The sequence below is a fragment of the Dama dama genome, unplaced genomic scaffold (assembly GCF_033118175.1).
Source record: "Dama dama isolate Ldn47 unplaced genomic scaffold, ASM3311817v1 ptg000088l, whole genome shotgun sequence".
NCBI classification, from domain to species: Eukaryota; Metazoa; Chordata; class Mammalia; order Artiodactyla; family Cervidae; genus Dama; species Dama dama.
Window position 1 is genome coordinate 5,214,726 of NW_026870905.1, and position 7,906 is coordinate 5,222,631.

The following is a 7,906-nucleotide window of genomic DNA, read 5'->3' on the forward strand; positions in this document are numbered from 1 at the left end:
ACACCTTTTGAAGCTCTTCATATATTTCACACCTTTTGAAGCTCTTCATAATTTTCACACGTTTTCAGGCTCTTCATGTTTTTCAACAAGATTTCATGCTCCTCCGGTTTCTCAGACCATTTCAAGGTCCTCATGTATTTCACACCATTTGAAGCTCTTCATATTTTTCACACCTTTTCAGACTCTTCATGTTTTTCAACACCGCTTCATGCCCCTCCTATCTTTCAGACCATTTCATGCTCATCTCATTTTTGACACCTTTTGAAGCTCTTCATATATTTCACAGCTTTTGAAGCTCTTCATAATTTTCACACGTTTTCAGGCTCTTCATGTTTTTCAACACGGCTTCATGATCCTCCTATTTTTCATACCGTTCATGCTCCTCATATTTTTGACACCTTTTGAAGTTCTTCCTATTTTTCACAACTCTTCATGCTCTTCATGTTTTTCGACACCGCTTCATGCTCCTCCTATTTTACAGCCTGTTTCAGGCTCCTCATATTTTTGACACCTTTTGAAGCTCTTCATATATTTCACACCTTTTGAAGCTCTTCATATTTTTCATACCTTTTCAGGCTCTCCATATTTTTGAACACCGCTTCATGCTCCTCCTATTTTTGAGACCGTTTCATGCTCCTCATATTTTTGACACCTTTTGAAGCTCTTCATATTTGTCACACCTTTTCAGGCTCTTCATGTTTTTGAACACCGCTTCATGCTCCTCCTATTTTTGAGACTGTTTCATGCTCCTCATATTTTTGACACCTTTTGAAGCTCTTCATATTTGTCACACCTTTTCAGGCTCTTCATGTTTTTGAACACCGCTTTATCCTCCTCCTATTTTTCAGACCGTTCCATGTTCTTCATATTTTTCAAACCTTTTGAAGCTCTTCATATTTTTCACACCGTTTCCCGCTCTTCATGTTTGTTAAAACCGTTTCTTGCTCCTCCTATTTTTCAGACCGATTCATGCTCCTCATATTTTTGACAGGTTTTGAAGCTCTTCATATTCTTCACAGCTTTTCATGCTCTTCATGTTTTTCAACACCGCTTCATGCTCCTCCTATTTTTCAGACCGTTTCATGCTCCTCATATTTTTGACACCTTTTGAAGCTCTTCATATATTTCACACCTTTTCAGGCTCTTCATGTTTTTCAGCACCAGTTCATGCTCCTCCTATTTTTCAGACCGTTTCATGCTCATCTCATTTTTTACACCTTTTGAAGCTCTTCATATTTTGCACACCTTTTCAGGCTCTTCATGTTTTTTAGCGCCACTTCATGTTCCTCCTATTTTTCAGACCGTTTCTTGCTCCTCATATTTTTGACACTTTTTGAAGCTCTTCTTATTTTTCACACCTTTTCTGGCTCTTCATGTTTTTGAACACAGCTTCATGCTCCTCCTATTTTTCAGACCGTTTCATTCTCCTCATGTTTTTGACACCTGTTGAAGCTCTTCACATTTTTCACACCTTTTCAGGCTCTTCACGATTTTCAAAATCGCTTCATGATCCTCCTATTTTTCAGACCGTTTCATACTCTTCCTATTTTTGAGACTGTTTCAGGCTCCTCATATTTTTGACAGGTTTTGAATCTCTTCATATTTTGCACACCTTTTGAAGCTCTTCATATTTTTCACACCTTTTCAGGCTCGTTATGATTTTCAACACAGCTTAATGCTCCTCCTATTTTTCAGACCGTTTCATGCTCATCTCATTTTGACACCTTTTGAAGCTCTTCATATTTTTCACATTTTTGAAGCTCTTCATATTTTTCACACCTTTTCAGGCTCGTTATGATTTTCAACACAGCTTAATGCTCCTCCTATTTTTCAGACCGTTTCATGCTCATCTCAATTTGACACCTTTTGAAGCTCTTCATATTTTTCACACCTTTTTGAAGCTCTTCATATTTTTCACACATTTTCAGGCTCTTCATGTTTTTCAACACCGCTTCTTGCTCCTCCTATTTTTCCGACCGTTTCATGCTCCTCATATTTTTGACACGTTTTGAAGCTCTTCATATTTTTCACACCTTTTCAGGCTCTTCATGTTTTTCAACACCGGTTCATGCTCCTTCTATTTTTCAGAAAGTTTCTTGCTCCTCATATTTTTGAAACCTTTTGAAGCTCTTCATATTTTTCTCACATTTTCAGGTTCTTCCTGTTTTTCAACACCATTTCATGCTCCTCTTATTTTTCAGACCGTTTCATGCTCCTCCTATTTTTCAGACCGTTTCATGATCCTCATATATTTGAAACCTTTTGAAGCTCTTCATATTTTTCACACCTTTTCAAGCTCTTCAAGATTTTCAACAACGCTTCATGCTCCTGCTTTTTTTCAGACCGTTTCGTGCTCCTCATATATTTGACAGCTTTTGAAGCTCTTCATATTTTTCACACCTTTTCAGGCTCTTCATGTTTTTGAACATCACTTCATGCTCTTCCTTTTTTTCAGACCATTTCTTTCTCCTCATATATTTGACACATTTTGAAGCTGTTCATACTTTTCACAACTTGTCAGGCTCTTCATGTTTTTGAACACCGCTTCATGCTCCTCCTATTTTTCAGACCGTTTCATGCTCGTCATATTTTTCACACCTTTTAAAGCTCTTCATATTTTTCACACCTTTTCAGGCTCTTCATGTTTTTCAACACCACTTCATGCTCCTCCTATCTTTCAGACCATTTCATGCTCATCTCATTTTTGACACCTTTTGAAGCTCTTCATATATTTCACACCTTTTGAAGCTCTTCATAATTTTCACACGTTTTCAGGCTCTTCATGTTTTTCAACAAGATTTCATGCTCCTCCTGTTTTTCAGACCGTTTCAAGCTCCTCATGTATTTCACACCATTTGAAGCTCTTCATATTTTTCACACCTTTTCAGGCTCTTCATGTTTTTCAACACCGCTTCATGCTCCTCCTATCTTTCAGACCATTTCATGCTCATCTCATTTTTGACACCTTTTGAAGCTCTTCATATATTTCACACCTTTTGAAGCTCTTCATAATTTTCACACGTTTTCAGGCTCTTCATGTTTTTCAACACGTCTTCATGACCCTCCTATTTTTCATACCGTTCATGCTCCTCATATTTTTGACACCTTTTGAAGTTCTTCCTATTTTTCACAACTCTTCATGCTCTTCATGTTTTTCGACACCGCTTCATGCTCCTCCTATTTTACAGCCTGTTTCATGCTCCTCATATTTTTGAAACCTTTTGAAGCTCTTCATATTTTTCACACCTTTTCCCGCTCTTCATGTTTGTTAAACCCGTTTCTTGCCCCTCCTATTTTTCAGACCGTTTCATGCTCCTCATATTTTTGACACCTTATGAAGCTCTTCATATTTTTCACTCCTTTTCAGATCTTCATGTTTTTCAACACCACTTCATGCTCCTTCTATTTTTCAACCGATTCATGCTCCTCATATTTTTGACACGTTTTGAAGCTCTTCATATTCTTCACAGCTTTTGATGCTCTTCATGTTTTTCAACACCTTTTCATGCTCCTGATATATTTCAGACAGTTTCATGCTCCTCATATTTTGACACATTTAGAAGCTCTTCATATTTTTCACACCTTTTCAGGGTCTTCATATCTTTCAACACCGCTTCATGCTCCTCGTATTTTTCATACCGTTTCATGCTCCTCATATTTTTGACACCTTTTGAAGCTTGTCTTATTTTCACAGCTTTTCAGGAACTTCATGTTTTTCAACACTGCTTCATGCTCCTCCCATTTTTCAGACCGTTTCATGCTCCTCCTATTTTTCAGACCGTTTCATGCTCCTCATATTTTTGACACCATTTGAAGCTTTTCTTATTTTCACAGCTTTTCAGGAAATTCATGTTTTTCAACACCGCTTCATGCTCCTCCCATTTTTCAGACCGATTCATGCTCCTCCTATTTTTCTGACCGTTTCATGCTCCTCATATTTTTGACACGTTTTGAAGCTCTTCATTTATTTCACACCTTTTCAGGCTCTTCATGTTTTTGAAAACAGTTTCATGCTCCTCCTATTTTTCAGACCGTTTAATGCTCCTCATATTTTTGACACGTTTTGAAGCTCTTCATTTATTTCACACCTTTTCAGGCTCTTCATGTTTTTGAACACCACTTCATGCTCCTCCTATTTCTCAGACCGTTTCATGCTCCTCATATTTTTGACACCTTTAGAAACTCTTCATATTTTTCACACCTTTTCAGGCTCTTCATGTTTTTGAACACCGCTTCATGCTCCTCCTATTTTTCAGACCGTTTTATCCTCCTCATGTATTTCACACCTTTTGAAACTCTTCATATTTTTCACACCTTTTCATGCTCTTAATGTTTTTGAACACCATTTCATGCTCTTCCTATTATGCAGACCGTTTCATTCTCCTCATATTTTTACACCTTTTGAAGCTCTTCATATATTTCACACCATTTCAGGCTTTTCATTTTTTTCAACATCACTTCATGCTCCTCCTATTTTTCAGAACGGTTCATGCTCATCTCATTTTGACACCTTTTGCGGCTCTTCATATTTTTCACACCTTTTCAGGCTCTTCATGTTTTTGAACACCGCTTCATGCTCCTCCTATTTTTCAGACCCTTTCTTACTCCTCATATTTTTGACACCTTTAGAAACTCTTCATATCTTTCACACCTTTTCAGGCGCTTCATGTTTTTCAACACCGCTTCATGCTCCTCCAATTTTTCAGACCGTTTCATTCTCCTCATATTCTTGACAACGTTTGAAGCTCTTCATATATTTCACACCTTTTCAGGCTCTTCTTTTTTTTCAACACCACTTCATGCTCCTCCTATTTTTCAGACAGTTTCATGCTCATCTCATTTGACACCTTTTGAAGCTCTTCATATTTTTCACACCTTTTGAAGCTCTTCCTATTTCTCACACTTTCTCAGGCTCTTCATGTTTTTCAACACCGCTTGATGCTCCTCCTATTTTTCAGACCGTTTCATGCTCCTCATATTTTTGACACCTTTTGAAGTTCTTCATATTTTTCACACCTTTTAAGGCTCTTCATGTTTTTGAACACCGCTTCATGCTCCTCCTATTTTTCAGACCGTTTCATGCTCAACATATTTTTGACACCTTTTGAAGCTCTTCATATTTTTCACACCTTTTCAGTCTCTTAATATTTTTCACACGTTTTCATGCCCTTCATGTTTTTCATCACCGCTTCATGCTCCTCCTATTTTTCAGACCGTTTCATGCTCCTCATATTTTTGACACCTTTTGAAGCTCTTCATATTTTTCACACCTTTTGAAGCTCTTCATATTTTTCACACGTTTTCATGCCCTTCATGTTTTTCATCACCGCTTCATACTCCTCCTATTTTTCAGACCGTTTCATGCTCCTCATATTTTTGACACCTTTTGAAGCTCTTCATATTTTTCACACCTTTTCAGGCTCTTCATTTTTTTCAACGCTACTTCTTGATCCTCCAATTTTTCAGACCGTTTCCTGCTCATCTAATTTTTGACACCTTTTGAAGCTTTGCATATTTTTCAAAACTTTTCAGGCTCTTCATGTTTTTGAACACCGTTTCATGCTCCTCCTATTTTTCAGACCGTTTCAGGCTCCTCATATTTTTCAGATCGTTTTATTGTCCTCATATTTTTGACACCTTTTGAAGCTCTTCATATTTTTCACACGTTTTCATGGCCTTCATGTTTTTCATCACCGCTTCATACTCCTCCTATTTGTCAGATCGTTTTATGGTCCTCATATTTTTGACACCTTTTGAAGCTCTTCATATTTTTCACACCTTTTCAGGCTCTTCATTTTTTTCAACGCTACTTCGTGATCCTCCAATTTTTCAGACCGTTTCATGCTCATCTAATTTTTGACACTTTTTGAAGCTTTGCATATTTTTCACACCTTTTCAGGCTCTTCATGTGTTTCAACACCGTTTCTTGCTCCTCATATTTTTGACACCTTTTTAAGCTCTTCATATTTTTAACACCTTTTCATGCTCTTCAGGTTTATCATCAACCTCTCGTGCTCCTCCTATTTTTTGACCGTTTCATGCTCCTCATATTTTTGACACCTTTTTAAGCTCTTCATGTTTTTCACACCCTTTCATGGTCTTCATATTTTTCAACACCGTTTCATGCTTCTTCTAATTTTCAGACCGTTTCATGCTCCTCATAATTTTGACGCCTTTTGCAGCTCTTCTTATTCTTCACACCTTTTCAGGCTCTTCATGATTTTCAACACCTTTGCAGGCTCCTCCTATTTTTCAGACCGTTTCGTGCTCCTCATATTTTTTACACCTTTTGACGCTCTTTATATTATACACACCTTTCCATGATCTTCATGTTTTTCAACACTGTTTCATGCTCCTCCTATTTTTCAAACCGTTTACTGCTCCTCATATTTTGACACCTTTTGAAGCTCTTCATATTTTTCACACGTTTTCAGGCTCTTCATGTTTTTCAACGCCGCTTCTTGCTCCTCGTATTTTTAAGACCGTTTCATGCACTTCATATTTGACACCTTTTGAAGCTTCATATATTTCACACCGTTTCTGGCTCTTCATGTTTTTCTATACCGCTTCATTCTCCTCCTAATTTTAAGACTGTTTCATGCTCTTCATAATTTTGGCACCTTTTAAAGCTCTTCATATTTTCCACACCTTTTCAGGCTCTTGATGTTTTTCAACACCGCTTCATGCTCCTCCTATTTTTCAGACCGTTTCATGCTCCTCATATTTTTCACACCTTTTAAAGCTCTTCATATTTTTCACACCTTTTCAGGCTCTTCACGTTTTTCAACACCGCTTCATGTTCCTTCTATTTTTCAGACCGTTTCATGCATCTCATATTTTTGACTCCTTTTAAGTTCTTCATATATTTCACACATTTTCAGGCTCTTCATGTTTTTCAACACCGTTTCATGCTCCTCCTATTTATCAGACCATTTCATGCTCCTCCTATTTTTCAGACAGTTTCATGCTCTTCATATTTTTGACACCTTTTGAAGCTCTTCATATTTTTCACACCTTTTCAGGATCTTCATGTTTTTCAACGCCGCTTCATGCTCCTCCTATTTTTCAGACCGTTAAATGCTCTTCATATTTTTGACACCTTTTGAAACTCTTCATATATTTCACACCTTTTCAGACTCTTCATGTTTTTGAACACAGTTTCATGCTCCTCCTATTTTTTTGACCGTTTCTTACTCTTCATAATTTTGCCTACTTTTGAAGCTCTTCATATTTTTCACACTTTTTCAGGCTCTTCATGGTTTTCTACACCGCTTCATGCTCCTCTTATTTTTCAGCCCGTTTCATGCTCCTCATATTTTTCACACCTTTTGAAGCTCTTCATATTTTTCAAACCTTTTCAGGCTTTCATGTTTTTCAGCACCAGTTCATGCTCCTCCTATTTTTCAGACCGTTTCATGCTCCACATATTCTTGACACCTTTTGAAGCTCTTCATATTTTGCACACCTTTTCAGGCTCTTCATGTTTTTGAACACCGCTTCATGCTCCTCCTATATTTCAGACCGTTTCATGCTCCTCCTATTTTTCAGACTGTGTCATGCACGTCTTATTATTGACACCTTTTGAAGCTCTTCATATTTTTCACACCTTTTCAGGCTCTTCATGTTTTTGAACACCGCTTCATGCTCTTCCTATTTTTCAGACCGTTTCATGCTCCTCATATTTTTCCCACCTTTTGATGCCGTTCTATTTCTCACACCTTTTCAGGCTCTTCATGTTTTTCAACACCACTTCATGCTCCTCCTATTTTTCAGACCGTTTCAGGCTCCTCATATTTTTCACACCTTTTGAAGCCGTTCTATTTCTCACACCTTTTCGGGCTCTTCATGTTTTTCACACCGTTTCATGATCCTCCTATTTTTCATACCGTTTCATGCTCCTCATATT